At 41.4% G+C, this 20,102-nt stretch overlaps 1 protein-coding gene and 1 long non-coding RNA gene across 6 annotated transcripts in view; one reads left to right on the top strand and one right to left on the bottom strand.

Annotated features, from left to right (window-relative positions):
• The window catches only part of LOC122689554, an 82,163-nt gene that overhangs the window by 33,160 nt on the left and 28,901 nt on the right, over positions 1-20,102 (bottom strand). The window contains exon 3 of one of the 2 annotated variants that reach the window (XR_006339850.1): positions 10,869-10,926. The exons of the other annotated variant lie outside the window; for it this stretch is intronic. This is a non-coding gene — a long non-coding RNA (uncharacterized LOC122689554). The remainder of the gene's footprint in view (positions 1-10,868; positions 10,927-20,102) is intronic. 2 annotated transcript variants of the gene reach the window in all.
• The window catches only part of CA5B (carbonic anhydrase 5B), a 30,962-nt gene continuing 24,381 nt past the window's right edge, over positions 13,522-20,102 (top strand). For all 4 annotated transcript variants that reach the window (XR_006339845.1, XM_043896093.1, XM_043896090.1 and 1 more), the window contains exon 1: positions 13,522-13,655. The gene's annotated coding sequence lies outside the window, so the exon portion shown is untranslated. The remainder of the gene's footprint in view (positions 13,656-20,102) is intronic.

The raw sequence follows: 20,102 nt of genomic DNA, 5'->3' as shown, positions 1-20,102 counted from the left end.
AGAAAGTACTAAAAATAATTAAATAGTTTGATGAAGATTTCAATGAAATAGACAGAAAATAGAATTAAATACTAGAATTCTTGCCTCTCAACATACTGTCTTTTATTTATTTTTTAAATATAAATTTATTTATTTTAATTGGAGGCTAATTACTTTGCAATATTGTAGTGGTTTTGCCATACATTGACATGAATCCGCCGCAGGTGTACATCAACATACTGTCTTTACTTTCTTACACTTCTCAAAATCTTACACAAAGTTTGGGTTTGTTCTGATGTGTAAATTTTAAGTAATGAACTTCCAGAGGACTCATATTTTTATGGAACTTGCTTCATACAGTGCTCATTTCAGCAATTCCACATATAGTAGCCTAATAACTTAATAGTAACAGTGGTAATGATGATAAAGCACTTTGAAACATTCAGAATATGGTCCTATTACTGCCAGTGTTTAGAATTTAGAGAATGCAAATAAAAAACTGAGCAATACAAAAGGCACTGAGTCTCCTGAGACAGGAAAGAGAAACTGATTTTTCTGTGCTTTTTCATATTCCACAACACTACTGGAAAGCAGTTTCTCGGCACATAACTATTGATGTACTACTCTGGAGGGTGAATTAAATATGAGATAACACGAAAAGAAAACACATGAGTTGGTCTTTTGACTCACATAAGATGCCTTTTAAAGTTCATCAGACCATGGCTGATTCATATCAATGTATAACAAAACCCACTGGAAAAAAAAATAATAATAATTAAAAAAAAAATCATAAGCATGAAAAAAAAAAAAAATAAAGTTCATCAGAGCTGTAAACGCATGTGGGGGATATGTATGCTCCATTACCTGTGATAAAACAAGATGTAGTAGGGGGCCAATGTCCCTTTTGAATTTTGACCCTGGTTATTCTGCTTCATTGTCACCAATTTACTAAACCTAGAGTACCTAAATCTACTACAGTAAACTGTAAAACCATTTAAAATACATTACTTTATACATTTTTTAGTGGTTTTTGCATAATGTATCTGGCTGTGCCACATTTAAAAGAAACCAAATGAAACCTTTAATCACAGATTATGGAAATCTTTTGTAAGGAAAAACTCTACACTTTTAAAATTAGCATCTCAATTACATTTAGAGTCACCCACTTTCTAGAATAGAAGTTGTATATTTTTAATCAAATGTGATCCTTCATAGTTAAATTAGAGTGAAATTGATATATCTATATAATAAACAATTTCAAGAAGTTTCTAATAATTACAAAATATTTTCAGAATAATGAGAGAGGTGACCAAAAAAGCTATCATTGGGTTAAGATACATATGGAGGTAAGAGATTTTTCCCTCTGTGCAAATCTATTATACTTTAACCCAGTGGTTCTCAATCATGAGTGATTTTTCCCCCAGAGAATATTCGGAAATATCTGGAGGCATTTTCAGTTGTTACAAATGTGGGGGGCAGGGATAAAGAGTTCCATGGCATTGAATGGGTAGGTAGAGACCAGGGATGCTGCTAAACTTCCTGCAATGCACAGGACAGCCTCCTCCCGCCTCCACCCCACTCCATAACAAAGAGTTATCTGGCCCCAAAAGTCAATAATGCAAGGCTGAGGACCCTGTTTTAACCTAACGGTGCCACTGGCATGTGCAGATGCTTTTGGGTAATGGACCATGCATTCCTTCTTTACTATCGTATCGGAAACAGCAACTTAGGCTCTAGTATATTGGAGACAATATTTGGCACTGACACCTTTGTAACTGGCATCGTTACTTTTATTGTTTACTGTACAAATAAACAAGTTATATGTCATATTCTGAGGAAAACCTCCTAGCTGTATATGTAGTCTGTTTTCTCATTATCTGCTTGATATGAGATTGGGTTCAATGATCGGGTTCAGCCTTGACTGCTCTGTAGCAGCTGCTTCTTAGGAGTGCACAGTCCACTTTAAAGAGCTCTCAACTTGGACATGTCAGTCTTATGTGGAAAAGAATGCAGAATTTGCATTTAACTTTTTACATTGCTTGTGCAGATGAGCTTTTACTTAGATTTGAATCTTCCTCTTTTAAAACTCTGTTTTCCTCTGTGGTGACCGTAGCATTTTGGTATATTCTAATGGTGCCTCCCTCCATCTCATATTGTCATCAGCCTGACTTAGCAAATTTACTAACTCCTATACTTTTTATTTGGGGCTATTCCATTAACATAACTAATAAGTAGGAAAAAAAGAACCAGTTAAAGACCTAAATAATATTTCTCTAAAGATTATCATTTCATAAACTTATGGGATACTGGTATCTCATTTTATATAACATATAATATGTATTATAATATATAATTATATACTTCTCATTTTATATAATATTATAATACATATTATAATATTATATATATAATATATATTATATAATTTTTTCACCATATGCACATAAGCTTATAATTTATCACTTGTTTTATATTCTGAATTTGCTATTTCAATAAGCTCATTTATCTTGTTAAGATGGCTAATGAGAATGTAGAAGAGTAAAACCTATGATCTTTATTTCTAATTAAACCTCAGTTAATATCATTGTTACTATAAACTGATTAATTTTACCTTACCTCACCTACTTTATCTGACTTTCCTAATTAAAATTTCATTTTATTTTTCTGTTTAAGGCTTACAGGGAAAAATCATGCTTCAATTTTTAGTATGTATTCTGTGGCTAGATTTTGTTCCTTTTAAATATCCCCTCCTTGAATAAACATTTAATTGTTAGTATTAAGTAACAAGATTGAAAATGCTTTATAAGAAGAGATCACATGCTGGCAGCATCTTCCTCTAGAGACCAATGAGTTGATTCCAACAAATGGTGTCTGAGGAGGAAGACACCTCTCCCCTCCTTGTGTCCCCACTGGGGTCCTGCAGGCCCTCACTTTCCACAACATCCTCCAGTTTATTACCTTGGAACTTGGTCAAAAACATCTTTAACTAAAACTCATGATCACTGCCAGTATCACTGTGCATTTCATGCACCATCTTGTGCTCATACCTAATGTTTGGCTCATGCATTTAATACTTACTCAAGGATTGGTTTTAATAATAATGTTAAACTACAGATTTTTGATGGAAAGTTGGAGTCTGTGTATAGCTTTGGATGTATTGGATGCTTCTGTAAGATCTAGCTGGGAAATAAGAATAATGAATAATGGAATTTTAAAACTTAGTAGTAATAAATGAGTTGAGGTCTTCCCAATCACTTTTTATTTTAAGCAAGATACAAGCAATGACAACACTTGTTAAATGTATTAAAGGCTGGGTGACATATAATTTAAATTTAAGGAATGGACTTGCCATGCAAGAGCCATCAGGATAACCTCATGAGTTAGTGGCATCTGGGCACAGGGCTCCTCGTTTTGGCCTCATCCAAGTAAGTTTATATGCAGAGTATCATGAGAAACGCTAGGCTGGAGGAAGCACAAGCTGGAATCAAGATTGCCAGGAGAAATATCAATAACCTCAGATATGCAGATGACACCACCCTTATGGCAGAAAGTGAAGAAGAACTAGAGAGCCTCTTGATGAAAGTGAAAGAGGAGAGTGAAAAAGTTGGCTTAAAGCTTAACATTCAGAAAACTAAGATCATGGCATCTGGTCCCATCACCTCATGGGAAATAGATGGGGAAACAGTGGAAATGGTGGCTGACTATATTTTTTGGGGCTCCAAAATCAGTGCAGATGGTGATTGCAGCCATGCAATTAAAAGACACTTACTCCTTGGAAGAAAAGTTATGACCAACCTAGACTGCATATTAAAAAGCAGAGACATTTCTTTGCCGAGAAAGGTCTGTCTAGTCAAAGTTATGTCTTTTCCAGTGGTCATGTATGGATGTGAGAGTTGGACTATAAAGAAAGCCGAGCACCAAAGAATTGATGCTTTTGAACTGTGGTGTTGCAGAAGACTCTTGAGAGTCCCTTAGACTGCAAGGACAGCCAACCAGTCCATTCTAAAGGAAATCAGTCCTGAATATTCATTGGAAGGACTGATGTTGAAGTTGAAACTCCAATACTTTGGCCTCCTGATGAGAAGAGCTTCTCATTTGAAAAGACCCTGATGCTGGGAAAGATTGAAGGCGGGAGGAGAAGGGGCCGACAGAGGATGAGATGGTTGGATGGCATCACCGATTCAATGGGCATGAGTTTGAGTAAACTCTGGAAGTTGGTGATGGACAGGGAGGCCTGGCATGCTGTAGTCCATGGGGTCGCAAAGAGTCAGACACGACTGACCAACTGAACTGAACTGAAGTGAAGTAAGCTAAGGACTAGCCCTCTTTGCAAATTTCACTTAGTTACTTAACAGTACTTATCTCATAAGCTTTTGTGAGTGTCAAGTAAGATCTATATGCTTTATGCTTAAACAATTTCTGGCATATAGTAGTCATTCAATCAATGCTAACTATACTACTATTAATAATAAATTACATAACATGTTCACATTTTGAGGGAAAAATGGTGACAGGCAGATATAAAAGACAAACTTGGCAAGTGAAAATTTCCAGTTGGCATCTAAAATATGAAGGTACAGGAATCTGGGCTAACGATGTGAATACACATAAGCAAACTAGTCCAGGGTATGACCACTGAACAGCAGACTCCTGTTATACCACTACAGATATTACACTGCTGCTAGAACCCAAACAAACAGGCAGCCCTCTTTTCTGAAATAGTAATCTTGGGACCAAGATATGGGTTAGTCTTTTCCCTTCTTTCCAGTTGCTTCAATTTTGGCCTCTTCACTAACGGCAGGGAGATATCCATAATGCAAGAACTACTTTTCGACATGTGGGGGAAAATGTCCAGAGTTACAAACTAAGTACAGCAAACAGAGTTAGGCTTCTCCTTTTGTAAACCGTCATGATGAAGCCTGACTGATTCATCATATCCTTAAGCACTTACTGCTTTAGGATTCACTGAGCTCTTGCTGAACTTCCATTATTAACTCTGACATGGTGTCTGGCACTTGCTAGGAATTTTACACAAGTGAACTGGATTTGATCTTAACCAAATATTCATTGAGCATCAGCTATATAGTCAACAGTACTGCAGTCAGAGATGGCAAATGTCCTTGAGAAGCATAAAGTATGGAACTGACAAGTAAGGAAGGACAATACTATTTTTTTAAAAATTTTTAAAAATTTATAAACTGACAAAGAAACACACCAAAATGCAGTGCTACAATGATTTTTGGAGCTTTGGTGAAAGTTTCTGGAGGAGGCAATGTTCAGGCTCAGCCTTGTACAATAGATCAGTATCAGAGAGGAGAAAGAACCAACAGAGAAGGTCCTGCGTGGAGACACAGGGCAGAATGTCTGTATGTGCATGGGATGGCATGGATGGGTTGTGGGAAGCTGGAGGGAAGGGTTGGGACCAGGTAATAAGTGCTTTTACAGACTCTACCAAGGAGTGTGGACTTCATCTGGTGGCCACCGAAAAGCAAGTTAATGTGCTTAGTTTAGTAGAGACATGCTCAGATCTGCCCATAGGACCAGTATGGTGCATGGTGTGGGAGAGACCAGTGCCAAGATGCCAGCCATAAGCCAGCTGTAACAAGTCAGGGAGGAAGTGGTGGTGCATCAGTGATGACAGTGCCAATTGCTGTGGAGAAGTGGGGACAGATGCAAGAGACCTTTAGGAGGCAGAAACTACAGGGCCTCACAGTCACTGATTATGACTGACTGTGGAGAGTGTGGATGTGAAGGCAGTCAAGAACCACAGGAATGTCTAGCCTGGGAAAACTGAGTAGAAGGAAACAATGCTACTCTGCTCACAGAATTCAGAAGGGGCAGGAAGGAAGGAGAGAGTGAGGTCAGTAGGAGGCGCATTAAGGTTGAGAGATCTACAATGAGGAGCAAGGAGGCAGCTGATGTGCTCAGCTCTTCTGTTCCTTGTGGTTTTGGAATCCACTCATCTGTTCCAAGGCAAAACTTGTTCCCAAAGTGCCCTGGATTAAGACCCTGTGGATCTGATCCTCCACCAGGGCAACAACCTCCTCCTCACTCCCATCCTGAGAAAGCTTTCATTTTCTGGGCTTTTCTGGTCACATCACTTAGCTCAGGAACTGGTTTTTCAGATTACATAGCACCTACCTCAACCCCACTGGCTTCCTTTCTCACATCTGCTCATAATTTAAAATACCACAGAACACTGCAGAATTAGTAAACCTGAATAAAAACTAATAGATCCTTCAATCCAGGGTGTCACTTTACAAGTGGAAACAATAACTTAGGTCCAGAGAAGGTGGCATAAAGTCAATGTCACCTATTATGCTCAAACTCCCCTTCTCCTGCTTCCCCTTTTCATTCATTTGTTCTAATTCTTGTCCTTTTTTTCCTCCCTACAGAGCCTCACTGGCGCCCCCTGGTTGTCAGAAGCACTATGAGCTGCCACACACACACAAAAACTGCACACTTAAAACTCAGTCATGAGCGCTGTTCTACCTTCCTTGTTCTCCTTTTTGTCGTTTATATTGAAGTCATTGGGCTTCCCTGGTGGCTCAATGGTAAAGAATCCGCCTGCTAATGCAGGAGACACGGGTTTGATCCCTGCGTAGGGAAGATCCCCTGGAAAAGGAAATGGCAACCCTCTCCAGTATTCTCGCTTGGGAAATCCCATGAATAGAGGAGCGTGGTGGGCTATAGTTCATGGGGTTGCAAAGAGTCCAACATGACTGAGCGAGTAAACAATAACATTTCCACATCGAAATCTTCATTAGCACCCGAGGGCCTGTGACAGAGAATCTGAACTCTGGCCTCAAAGATCTTAACCCAGTAGTCAGATGCGCCTACACTGTTACCCACTCTGAGCCATTCTACCAGCCAGTACCAGCTACCTTTGTTCTTTGTATATTTATACTATATTTTTAACTTGAACACTATGAAATTTTTCTTTTTTTTTTTTTAACCTTTAAATGTCTTAGCCATCATTTCAGGTCCACCTCTACTATCACTTCCTCTGAGAAACCTTTCTTTTACTTTTTTGGGTAAAGTTTTATAACAGTCCAATCTAACTTTTTATGCTTTCCTACTGTATTCTGATAGTATTTTTTTTTCACATTTATACATGCAGCTATAGCCAACATGATTTACTTTTGTATCCTACAAAATTGAAACTTTCTAGAGGGCAAGAACTATATTTGGTTCTTTTTTTTTTTTTTTTGCATTTCTCATGGCCCATGAATATTTGACTGCTGGATTGACTAATTCTTATCATAAACTGGATTTCTAAGCCCCAAACTGTTGGAAATGAAGTGTCTTGGGTGCATTATAATTTTTTTTCTCATTCCTAGATAGAAGAAAAAAACTTCCCAGATGGGTAAAAAAGAAAACCAACTTTATGATAGCATTTATCATAAATAAGACTTTAAAATTATTTTTGTCTTTACCCTTATATTCTATGCTCTACTTTAAGATGAGAAAATCTCATGATATTCAATCCTGCTGCTGCTGCTGCCAAGTCGCTTCAGTCATGTCCAACTCTGTGTGACCCCACAGACGGCAGCCCATCAGGCTCCCCTGTCCCTGGGATTCTCCAGGCAAGAATACTGGAGTGGGTTGCCATTTCCTTCTCCAATGCATGAAAGGGAAAAGTGAAAGTGAAGTCACTCAGTCGTGTCCGACTCCTAGTGACCCCATGGACTGCAGCCCACCAGGCTCCTCCGTCCATGGGATTTTCCAGGCAAGAGTACTGGAGTGGGCTGCCATTGCCTTCTCCCATATTCAATCCTAGGATATTCAAAAGACTCATCAAATTTTGTAGGTTAACACAATCATTATGAACTTGGACTTATTTTTCACAGACTAACATTATTTTATTTCAGTGAAAGTTAATCACTACTGCTGGGAAACGAAAACTAGACAAACTGAGTAACTGTAATTTTGCCCAAGTTGTATTCCTAAAGTGGGGATCTAAAGAACATTTTCTTGAAGGGGTGCATGCGCACCTGTGTGTCTGTGAATCAAGACAAATAAATTATATTAAGTCCCATGCAGTAAAAGCAAGGATGGACTAAGTCTTCTGATATTTTCTCTTAGAAGTTCAATTACCTACACTGCTTCTTGGATGTTATATTGAAAGTTTTTCATGGTCTTGGCCTATAACGCTTGTTTTTCCAGGCCAAAATCCTTTTTTTTTTGGCCATGCCTAGTGGCATGTGGGGTTTCTTTGGTCGCTCAGCTGAGCTAAAGAATCTGCCTGCAATGCAGGAGACCCTAGTTCAGTTCCTGGGTCAGGAAGATCCCCTGGAAAAGGGTTAGGCTACCTACTCCAGTGTTCTTGGGCTTCCCTGGTGGCTCAGATGGTAAAGAATCCACCTGTAATGCGGGAGACCTGGGTTGGGAAGATCCCCTGGAGGAGGGCATGGCAACCCACTCCAATATTCTTGCCTGGAGAACCCCCATGGATAGAGGAGCCTGGTGGGCTACAGTCCATGGGGGTCACAAAGAGTCAGACATGACTGGGCGACTGAACTGACTGATACTTTACTCAGAGTCCACTAATGTTAATGTTAATATCATCACTCCACAACCCACCTCCACAGAAGCGTCCAGAATAATGTCTGAGTGACATTGAGCACTGTAGCCCAACAAAGTGACACATAAACTTAACTATTACGCCTTGTCTCCCAAAATTTCTTGTCTCTCCCACAATTCTCTGTTCTTGTCCACAATCTTTCACTCCCTCCCAGAGTTCTTTCTCTCATCATTCTTTTCTATCAAATAATTATTTTTCTCCCACAATTCTTCCTTTACTTACAAAATTCCCCATTGTCTCTCACACTTCTCCATTCTCTTCTATAATTTAGTTTATTATAGCAAGTAATTAAAACTCTTATAATTCTATCTTTAAATGTGTATTTCTACCTGCCTATGAAGTCTCTGAAGATGGAAAAATTATGTTTTATATAATATACTCTATATTTCTCTCCTCTATATCAATACTACTCAAAATGTGTCCCACCACCAGGTGCCAATTCTGACAGTTACTAGGATGAGAAGAGGAACTTGTCCCAGAAGGGAAAACAATTCATTGCTTCCTTCATCAGTAAAGTCTTGCTATGAAGAAAAGAAAATGTTATCCTAACTAAACATTGTCCTTAGTGACAGATCAGATTTACATTCTAGTTCAAGTTTCTTATCTCAGTTTGGACAAGTAACTAGCAGTTCACTTACTGGTACCTGAGAAGCACTGCCTTTTTTCCATTTATAATCTAGTTCCTGGTGTGTAAATAAGCAGTCACTGAAGTAGTTGATACATGGGCACTGAAGAGATAAAGAAATCGGTGAATCTTGAATAACATCATTCATCCAGCAACACTGAAAGAGCATCCACAGATGTGCCAGGTACTGTGTTAAGTGCTGGGAATACATTGAATCACCTTGTCAAAGTCCCTGCTCTCATGGAATTTACATTTAGTAAACAATCAACAAACAATCCAATATACAAACAGAGAGGGAGAAGTTAGGCTGCTATTCAAAGTGTCTTTTGTAAACATCAGGTTTATATCTCCTGGGAGACTGCTTGAAAGGCAGAACCTCAGTGCACATCCCAGAACCACTGAGAGTCTCCACTGTAACAAGATCTCCAGGTGATCCATACACCCAGTACAGACTGAGAGGCTCTGGATATAACATCAGATATGGTTGTTAAGAGAGACATCTCTAAAGAGATGGCATTTGAGCTGAACCCTGAAAGATGAGAAAAAGCCAGCCATGTAAATCTAGGCAAAGAATAGTCCAAACAATGGGAAAGGTAAAGGAAAATGTTCTGAGATAGGAGTGGACAGGGGAAAACCAGTGTGGATGGGACAGAGTTTGAGAGAGGGACCTTGAACTTTTTACTGTCAGGTATTTATCAAAAGTCCTACAGAACTGTGGGTTTCCCTGGTGGCTTAGGCGGAAAAGAATCTGCCTGTGATGAGGGAGACCGGGTTCAATCCTTCATTCAGGAAGATCTCTTGAAGAAGGGGATGGCTACCCACTCTAGTATTCTTGCCTGGAGAATCCTATGGACAGAGGAGCCTGGCGGGCTACAGTCCATGGGGCTGCAAAGAGTCAGACACGACTGAGCGACTAACACTATGTCTAGAGAACTGTAGATTTGGAGTGACTATACAGAAGCCCCGTTTCCACTGTTTCCCCATCTATTTGCCATGAAGTGATAGCACTTTATTTTTTGGGACTCCAAAATCACTGTATGTGGTGACTGCAGTCATGAAATTAAAAGATGCTTACTCCTTGGAAGGAAAGTTATAACCAACCTAGACAGCATATTAAAAAGCAGAGATGTTAATTTACCAACAAAGGTCCATCTAGTCAAGGCTATGGTTTTTCCAGTAGTCATGTATGGGTGTGAGAGTTGGACTGTAAAGAAAGCTGAGCGCCAAAGAATTGATGCTTTTGAACTGTGTTGTTGGAGAAGACTCTTGAGAGTCCCTTGGTCTGCAAGGAGATCCAACCAGTCCATCCTAAAGGAGGTCAGTCCTGGGTGTTCATTGGAAGGACTGATGCTGAAGCTGAAACTCCAATACTTTGGCCACCTGATGTGAAGAGCTGACTCATTTGAAAAGACGCTGATGCTGGGAAAGATTGAGGGCAGGAGGAGAAGGGGACGAGAGAGGATGAGATGGTTGGTGGCATCACTGACTCAATGGACATGAGTTTGGGTAGACTCCGGGAGTTGGTGGTGGACAGGGAGGCCTGGTGTGCTGCGGTTCATGGGGTCGCAAAGAGTCGGACACGACTGAGCGACTGAACTGAACTGATAGAAAAGCCCTGGATCAAGACCTCTTTTCTACAAATCAGGGACACCAGATAAGGTTTTGCATGCAGCCACTCACCCATTCTGCACCCATGATAGACATTGCTAATCAGTCACAGAACTTCTTCCTTCTGAGCCTAGACAAAGCCACAAAAGTCAACACAATTATTCAAGCAGCCACTACAAATGACTCCAAGTTGACATACGAGTTGAAACATATTTGCCATCCTGGGGAGAAATTATCAAATTGCTACCCTGAATTAAGTCAGACCATTAAGGGCCTGTGTATTTGGATGAATAGAAAAGTTTTGATGGTTCATAGGACTGATTAATGCACTGTGCTTCGTGATTGTGCCAACAGTTTACATTGAGGGGACCTGTGTTTAATTCCTTATTTCCCACTTAGGTCACTACATCATCTACACAGAGAAATGGGATTTCTTCCAGGACTAAAATTCAAGAAACACTGCATTTCTAAAAGAACAAAAGGTTGATTTTTATCTTATGAACACTGGAAGACCTTTAAATGATAGCTATTTCCTCGTTTCTATTGCCATTCATAAGCTTGGGGGGCAAATCTCTGGCTGATCTTAAACAACTGTTTTGGATCTGATGGGTTATTCACTTAAAAGCTAATCTTATCATCAGTTGCATTAGTCTCCTTCCATTAAGTTCCACTTTCCCTGGCTCCTTCAACTATTTCATTTATCCAGTAACACCTATATTTTAGTAAACTACTTCAAATCATTTGTGGAAGGAGATGAAATATGACTAACTGTACAAAAATCGACTCATTAATTAGTACAGCCTGTATTTAGACCGGTTTCTGTGAGTTCATTTTTCAGGCAAAAAATGACTGACAGTTGAAATATTTTATAAATGAGACAGAGTTTTCAGGGTCAGGGTGAGCTTCATGAAAGCGTTCAGTTGAAAAGTGTTCTTTTCTCCGTGTTCCTTCTAGCATAATACTGTGAATATTCCCACTATCTTCAAGCCAGAAATGCACTGGAGGGTGGGAAGAGAACAAAAAGTAACCAAATATGCTATCATAAAATCTTTATTTGTTGGCATTTGAAGATATAGTGAAAGCTGCTCAGTCGTGTCTGACTCTTTGTGACCCCATGGACTATACAGTCCATGGAATTCTCCAGGCCAGAATACTGGAGTGGGTAGCCTTTCCCTTCTCCAGGGGATCTTCTCAGCCTAGGGATTGAATCTAGGTCTCCCGCATTGCAGGCGGATTCTTTACCAGCTGAGCCACAAGGGAAGCCCTTATATATTTGAAGATACACAAGTAGCAAATTTTACTCCTTAGAAGGGGAAATGTTATCTTTCTACACAAAAGGGTTTCAGTGAAGATTTACTGAGAATTTATTGTGTAAAGAAGTATACTAAGTCCTATAAAAGTGGCTTCCTATGTTTGCTCCCAAAAAATATTCCTACTAATCATTTCAGGAAGACCTGCGATTACCAAATCCTTTTCTACCTATCAATTTATTGCCACATCTTTTTCTCATCATTTCTTGTCATGTCCCAATCCAAGTTGGAACTACTTCATTCTGTAACTCCTTGAGGCTTGTCAGGGGAGCATGTACTCAATAAACATGATTTGAATGAATGAATCAAACATTTCTGTACAGGGGTGGAAAAAATTGTTATAACCTCTATACACTTTCCTTGTGGACCCAGAGTTGTAAATGGAGAGAATAAGGTTAGCAGAACAATCTCAACGCACTCAGGGTGGCAACCTGAGTTTCAGTCTAAATGCGATAATGTCTCGACAGGCCCTAGACAGCAAGAGCTCACTGGAGCCAGAGACATCAGGAAATACATGAGTTCTGCTTATTCCATTGATCTCCTAGCCTTTAAGGTCCCATGAGGGACTAGAAGGGGCTTCCCAGGTGGCCCTAATGGTAAAGAACCTGCCTGCCAATGCAGGAGACATAAGAGATGCGGGTTCCATCCCTGGGTTAGGCAGATCCCCTGGAAAGGCCATGGCAACCCACTCCAGTATTCTTGCCTGGAGAATCCCATGGACAGAGGAGCCTAGTGGGTTACGGTCCATAGGGTCACAAAGAGTCAGATACTACTGAAGCGACTTAGCAAGCACGCACGAGGGACTATAAAGAATGCGGGTGACAGTTCTGGTTTAAAGAACGTGAAAACTGACTGGGCATAGCACGGTTCCTTAATTCCAGTCTGGAGGACATGAAAGCTGGGTCGAAGAAACTGGGGTAAAGTGGAAATGCAAACTGGAGGAAAGAATCACGGTTGCAAGATCCGTCCAGTGTTTCTGTTTCCCTGAATCACCTGTTCTCAGTATATCTAGTCTTGATGTTTGGAAATGGGAGAAACTTCAGAAAAGCAATTTTTTAGATGAGGCACTTAAGCCCGCCATCTGACTTCACGCGACAAAACTTTGCCAGAACTCAGTTCCCAGGACCCAAGAGGGCTTCTCTAGATTCAAGGTGGGGGGGCCAGGGCGCCCACACGACCTCGAATTCCCGCAACAAAGTCCTGCTCGAAGGCGGGAGCTTGAGCCGCTAAGCACGGCTTGAGGGGCGGGACCACAGCGGAATGCAGGGGCGTTACCAAGGTGGAGGGGGCGGGCCCAGGCGGAACTCAGGGTGCGGTCCTAAAGAAAAGGGAGTGGCTTTGGAGCGAGGGGCATGGCCAGGCCAACGGGCAGGGACAGGCTCGGCCTGGAGGGGCGTGGCTATCCCATATGGGGCGTGACCTAGAGGGGTGTCTAGGCGTGGTCTGGGCTGTGGGCGACATGGAGGCGTGGCTACGATGGCCAATTGCTCCTGCTGCGAGTGCCGGACTGGAGCGAGCCGCAAGGTTCGTTCTCTGGGGAAAGGCTCAGGTAAGGATGGGTAGCCACGTAGAGTGGGGGCTATACCGGAGGCAGGCCGGGTCTCGGAGCCCGGACAGCTGTTGGTCCTGCGAATAGTTGCCGGGGGACTGCGGAGGCCCGTAGGGCATCGCCCCCGCCTGTTCTCGCCCCGGAGACCTCTTCTACTGTGGGAGTCACCAAACAGATGGCTGCACCTCCTTCAGGATTATTTGCACTCGACGGGTAAACAGCTGTCTCAGGGAACTTGTCGGGGCATAAGGGTAGTTACTTGGGAGGGAGTTTTGCTAGGGGTGGTTGGATGTGAACAACTCAAGAAAGTCCAACCTGCTGTGAAATAGCTTGAAATTGGAATAAGGACTACAAATCTGAGATTTCAGTTCCAAAAACCGAGGCGCAGCAAACTGGGAATGACTTGGGTCTTCCCTGCCTTTCTCCCCTCCCCCCCGCCCCCCAATATGTCTGGGTCTGAGAACAGAGTCATAACCACCCCCAGGGCAGGGGATGTGCGGCACAGCTGTGTCACGTGGACAAATCTGAGCGTTCTCCATTCCACAATTCCCTCTTTCCTTTTTGTTTTGTGCCTCGCCCCAGAACTGGAGGAGAACCTCCGTAGTAGGAACATTGTTGATGTCTGTTTTGAGTCTTTGTGGCATTCAGTGTTAAAATTCAGTGTTAAATGCTACTGCCCTGAGGCTGGTGCCAACTTGTTACTATAAGTGCCCTCCCCTCAGTCGTATTTTCACTGGGAAACAGAAATTTGAGAAGTTAATGTGTACACCTTAATTTGGACAGAACTTGTTCTCACCCGGCCACTGAAAACCACATTGCTTTATGCTTCCCCTTCTTCTTCCTTTACTGCTAATCTGGCCATCTTCACTCTGTTATTCAAAACCTTGCTGGAATTTGCAAGAGTAGCTAGATTTCTCTGAGGGAAGCTGTCCCAGACCCTACCCCTCTCCTCCCTTGCATATCCTACGGAGGGATCACTGTTTTTGCACACTTGGGGGAATGGAAAACCTTTCAGCTATCTGGAGCTTTCTTCCTTTACTCAGACAATTTTTACATAGTACCAGGACTGAAATTCACCAAAAGGTCAAGAGCAGCAGGACACCATTCTCTCTGTACACTCCTGCCTTGTCCTAGGAGCCAGGCAAAAGGCTGTGACTGCTCACAGTCAGAACTCAATAAAGACTGAGTGACTTATGAGGAAATATGAGTATTTCGGAAATCTGATGGAAGGAGGGAAATGCATTTCATCTCACTGGCTGCACTGGGGAAGTTAATTGCAGCACGCAAAACAGCTACTAGAAATGTATTCTGAAACCTCTGGCAATCCCAAATTGGGATCCTGCTATCAGAGAAGTGGGTGAGAAGAAACTCAGCTTTTTCAGTCAAGACATGGCAACATAACCCCTAATTTCCATGTCAGGGAACTGCAAAAGGCTTGCTTCCTTTTGGAAATGAGGAGGTGAGAAATGGAAAAGTGAATCTGATGAGAATCAGGAATTTTTTTTCAATGTAATTGTAACCTTTAGTCAGAGTACCTTTTTTTGCTGTTTTGTATGTATTATAAATTGCTTAATCAGGCAGAGTTCAAACTACTGTCGTTTAATACATGATTTACGGATGATTTTTTAAAGGCTTTCAGAATCTTTTTTTCCTCCTCACACATTTCCAAGTCTGCGAAACAGATAAGGGATGTATTAGTAAGATCCAGGGACATACATAAATAATTAGCAATAACAAAGGCTCTTCTGGGGCCCTTTCATCCCATGGTCCCATCTTCAAGAACACACATAAGTAAGGACAGATTTTCTGTGACACCCAGTAATGTCTGCTAGTAATTCACTGTTACATATTATGGTTGATAATTAAACATTTGTGTTTACTAGCTTGGGCTCTGTAAGACCCATGGGTAAATTTAAATAACCACCTCACCTCTCAATAAATTCTACCTTTTAATGTAACAGAGGGGATTGGCCTTTGGCTTTAGCATAAATAATCTCATGTGCTGTTACAGATACTGTAATTTAGCATTAGCTAAGTTTTCTTCCTATTTGGATTTCCCTGGAACACTCCTTGACCCTGACCTTTCATGCTCCCTTCCTTTCTTGATTGTATTTGACTTCCTTTCTCTAGGCCTCCCTAATCACTTCATTTTGTTAGTCTCCTTCTAGACACCTGTTACCCCTGGGGGAGGGGAGTTTCCTTCTCTTTCTAGCCTCACAATCTCTCCTGAGCACCAGCGTGGCATTGCCAACTCTCCCTAGACCTTTCCTCTCGCCTGCCCCCGCCCCAGCACCTCAAATCCAGTAGGATTAGCAATAGGAGCACCATCTTTCCCTCCTCACCTGCTCCCGTGCCAGGTTCTGTTTCTCTGTTCAGGGATTCATCCTTGTTCTACCACGAGGTAGACTATTCTACCACATTCTCTCACTTGAATTATTGGAATTTCATTCCAAACTCCACATACCCAAATCTGATCTACAGATTTCCCACCCAAAACCTTTTCCACATACAGCCTTCCCATCTCAGTTCATGGCAACTCCATCCTTGCAGCTGTTTAGGCCAAGAATCTGCCAGTCTTCCTTGACTGCTTTCTTTCACATCTTACAGGCTGTGTCCCCAAGATACAGCCAGTGCCCAGCCACTTCCCACCACGTCCACTGCAGCATCCTTAGTTGCAGTCCCTGGATTATCCTGAATGGGGTCCCTGGTGCTTTCTTCCATTCTGGTCATTTTCCAATAGGGCACCCTGAATGATATTTTTAAAATGTTTATCAGATTAAATTCCTCCTCTACTCCAAAAACTCTACTGTGTCCCCACAGTGGGGAACCTTTATAACGGCCTAGAAATCTGCTTAGCATCCATTACCTCCGGACCTCATCTCCTACTACCTTACTTCTGCTTTGCTGCACTCCTGCCATATTGGCCTCCTCACTGTCCCTTGAATGTGCCAGACAAGCTCCCACCTCAGGGTTTTTGCACAGGCATTTCCCTCTGCCTGGAATAACCCTCATCCTGCAAGCCATATAACTAATTCTTTCACCCCCTTCTCAATAAGATCTCTCCTGAGCAGTTTCACCTTCTCAATAAGGTCTTTGCTCAAATTTCACCTTCTCAATAAGGTCTCTCCTGAGCAATTTATTTAAAACCCAACACCCCCTCCCCTGTGGCACTACAAATTCACCTTACTCTGCTCTACTTTTCACTGAACATATTTTAGTTTAATTGTCTACAATGTTGCTATTTATCATCTGTCTCCCTCTACTTGAATGTAAACTCTACAAGGACAGGGACTTTGTTTTATTCCCCTTATGAGCCTAGAACAGTGCCTAGCAGTTAATAAATATTTGATTGATATCCTCATGAATGACAGAATAAGAGCGATGGATTGAATGGCTTTCCTGGCTCCCCTCTTTGCCCACTCCCATCCATCCTGTGCCAAGCTGACAGAGTTATCAGAAACCATCAGTGCTTCATCCTGTACACATGGAATAACATCTGAAAATCATCTTGTCTCTTGGAAATTAATATTCCCTTAATTAATCTCAAATCTCTATCCAGCTCTACCTTCCACTGTGTTCCCTGAGCATCTGCTTAGCCAACACCTTGAAAAATATTCATAGAAGACTTGGGATGATGGAAAGTTCCAACACACTTGGCTTTGTTACAGAAAAAGGATTTGGGTTTTGTTTTTGTCTAAAAGCACAAAAGGTAACCTTCAGAGTCAGTGTTCTCCTTCAGTGAGGTCAGCAGCATTCTTAGGGGACAGACAGAGGCTCAGCTCTCCAGACTACTACATGTACCCCACCCCTGGGTAGGCCCTGGGGAGACTACTGAGGGTGAGGGTGATGTTAGATCATCTGGAGCTCTCGTTTCCCCCTAGCCCTAGACAGCCAGTCTGGAAGTGGACAGGAGATACTTCCTTTGGGCCAAGTGTCATTAGCCTCAGTGCTGTTCACAGACAACACGACTATAGCGTGCAGGGCAGTCCCCAATGGCCATGGCCCCAGCAGTCAGCTCCAGCCTATGATGCCGGTTCACCCTGGCCTCAGTGCTTTCCTGATTGCTCTCTGTGGAGCTAGACCAAGGATCAGTTACCCAGACTTCTCCAGGTGCCATGCCAACAGACCTCAGATTCCCCACCCAGCTCCGTAGGCAGGGCCAAGTGTGTGCCCATTTTTCTGTACAATTCCCTCAGTCATCAGGCATGTCTATGGCCTTGTCTTATCACGACCTTCCCTTTGAAGGACAAACCAGTATCTTACACTTGGCACTGTCTTCCTGGGCATTAGTAAGTCTCTTCTACCATCCAGACTGTAAGCAAGAAAGGAGTCCTTTTTCACATGTTTGCCCACCTCTTCTGACACTGAGATTGATTACTGAACAGAGTTGTCCTCTCTGGCCTTGGCTCTTAAGCACTCCGTCCATCCCCCAAATGTCCTTATCATTCCTCCCCGGCCATCTCTCTGACTCTGCCCCGCCTGTTAAAACTGTCCCCTCTGACTCATGTTTCCAGATGATACCTGTTCCTGAAAGTTAAAGCCTCTACCCTCTATGTTCTCATTGAATTAAGTCAGGGCTGTCATCACATCTGACTTTGATTAAGAAGTATTTAATTATGCTAAGTGAAATAAGCCAGACTCAGGGAAAAAATATTCTATGAGTCCACTGTGGGGTAGGCAAATACATAGAGACAGAAAGAACAGAGGTTCCTGGGGGCTATGAGGTGGGAAGGAATGGGGAGTTATTGTTTAATGGGTACAGAGCTTGTATTGAGGATGATGAAAAAGTGTGGGTATAGATGGTGGTGATGGTTACACAACATTGTGAATGTATTTAATGCCACTGAACTGTATACTTTAAAAAGTTTAAAACAATAAATATGTATATTTTACTACAATGAAGAAGTAACTTAAAGAGAGAAGTTATGTGTTTAAATAGTTTTTCTTTGTAGGTGGCAAGCTTGTGAGAATAAGGAGAAAACATAACTTTATTATCTTAACACAGCATAGTGCTTTGCATGAGATAATTGCTCATTATTGCTTCAATACAGGAATGGAAGTCAATGGAAAGAAGCACAGAATTAAGGCAAGGTTTCCCCATATCTCTTAGTAATTTTGAAATTTTACAAATTGATTTTATCAGAGAGAATCCTATTTAGTTGGAGTTATTTGATGATACTGTCTTAAAAAGAAAATAATGACATTAAAAATCATCTGAAGCTGCTTTCTAGTTTCTTAATTTTTGTACTGATATCACGGGTAGCATTTTAGCAAATTCAATTTAAGTAATAATAATTTTCATTTATGTAATACTTAACAGGATTATCTGGGCTTTTCTCAGACCTTACACTATTTGAAGTCACAGAAAGTCAACTTCTTGTGCAGTGTTACTGAATGACTGTTTTTCCTGCTCCTCTGGTTCTGGATTCTTTCTTGCATAAATTGAAGGACGTACATTAAGTCTTAATCTTTTTTGTTTTGTTTTCTTTTTGGCTGTCCTGTGCATGCAAGATTTTAGTTACCTGATCAGAGATTGAACTCATGCCCCCTGGACTGGGAGCCTTAACCACTGGACTGCCAGGGAACTCCCTTCAGTCTTAATCTTAAACATTTCAGTTCATATACTCCTTTGACCCTGCTGACCCGTGACTATAGATTATGCTGTTTCATGCTAGACATAGTCTTATAAATTAGAAGCATAAAGTTCTGAACCTGAGCACTAATCCAGGATTAGAGTGGAGATATCAAGAAAGTAATGAAGTGTTTACTTTAAGGGATAGGTAGGCACTGAAAAAGTATCTGGTTACTGGGCTTTTGTGCTGTTTTTAAGTTTGAAAAATTGATAGTTTTCATATTCTGCCAATAAACTATTGCCAAGGGCTATTTCATACAGATAATTTTCATGGAGAAGAAACTATGAATTTGGAGGATATTTTCCCTGGCTTCCCTGATAGCTCAGTTGGTAAAGAATCCGCCTGCAATGCAGGAGACCTGGGTTCGATCCCTGGGTTGGGAAGATCCCCTGGAGAAGGGAAAGGCTATCCACTCCAGTATTCTGGCCTGGAGAATTCCATGGACAGTCTATGGGGTCACAAGAGTCAGACACAACTGAGTGACTTTCACTTTCACTTTCATATGGAAAATAAAATCATGGATAAGTTTCTAAGATTTCTTGGATTTGTTTCAAATAATTCAGAGAGGGGAAGTGGTGGGTGGGGCATAAATAAAACTTGCTTAGCCACCAAGAGATAATTGTTGAAATGCAGTAGCAAGTACATAGGTGATTTTATTACAGTATTTTCACTATTTCTACAAGTTTGAAGTTTTCCAAAATAAAAAAAATTTAAAAAGCTGAAATAGATTCTGAATTGATGTGGCAAATTGTACACTCTTTAACTCTGCTCAGTTAATTCAGTTAATGATATTTCAAATATTAAGATTTTTGAA

Source organism: Cervus elaphus, chromosome X (assembly GCF_910594005.1).
Source record: "Cervus elaphus chromosome X, mCerEla1.1, whole genome shotgun sequence".
Lineage (NCBI taxonomy): Eukaryota > Metazoa > Chordata > Mammalia > Artiodactyla > Cervidae > Cervus > Cervus elaphus.
This window is presented reverse-complemented; position numbering and strand designations above follow the sequence as displayed.